We start from the raw sequence: 952 nt of genomic DNA, 5'->3' as shown, positions 1-952 counted from the left end.
ATACGGGTCAAAACCCTATCCCCCCACTGCCGCCTCTCACCCATTCCCCTTCCTATTTCTCGTCGCCGGTGAGAAATCAGTCGCGCCCCGCCCCCCCAATCCACGAGGATGTGGACCTCTGGCCGGCGCGGTGGCGGCGAAGACCCGGAGCACAAACGTTGTGTCACCTCCGACGCGGCGTGCAAGCGCGCGACCAAGCGCTACACTAAGTGCAGGCTGCCGGTGCTGGAGTCCCTCCTCTGCCGCGAGACGGAGGAGTACGACCTCCGCCATGCGAGGCACTCCGGCACGGGGCTACTTCCGGTGAAGAGGGAGAGGGAGTCCGGCGACCTCCCCGCCGTCAAGATCGAGCCAGGGGAGGAGTGCCCGCGCGGCCGCAGTGTCATCGGGCCGGAGGACTACCTCGTCGGGCCCGAATCGGACCCCTTCGAGGCGGCATTCACCAAGCGCACTGCGTGTGAGCAGCAGGAGGAGGACGCGCATCGCAGGCGGGACGACGAGCTCAGCGACCTCTTCGAGCAGGCGCTCGCCGCCGACCGCGAGCTCCACTAGAAGCTGGCCGCATGGCGCCGCAAGCAGGAGGAGCAGGACAAGAAATACGCCGACCTTGTCTCCTCAGACCCCGATGACGATGAGTGAGTGCCGTCGCCGCACCCGGCGAGCTCCGGCGAGCTCAGATTTTGCTTAGTTAGGTTACGACGATGGTGTACCATTGTAGTATAAATGTAGTGATAATCTATGTACCCATGATCAAACTATGATGGTGCTATGTGTTCCTCAATTTCGCCCACGAATGATTTGTTTTGAAATTTACGGTTCCAAATACGGTGTTTTTTTGGCCGCAACAAAAATGACCCCTCAAACCCCTGCTTTCTCGGCCCTTATACCACGTTTACAGTTCGAGAGTATAAAGAGTGTGCTAGAGTTGCTCCAATCAATCATTCCGAGATGG

This window comes from Triticum aestivum, chromosome 6A (genome assembly GCF_018294505.1).
Source record: "Triticum aestivum cultivar Chinese Spring chromosome 6A, IWGSC CS RefSeq v2.1, whole genome shotgun sequence".
Taxonomy (NCBI): Eukaryota; Viridiplantae; Streptophyta; class Magnoliopsida; order Poales; family Poaceae; genus Triticum; species Triticum aestivum.
Note: the sequence above shows the minus strand (reverse complement) of the source record.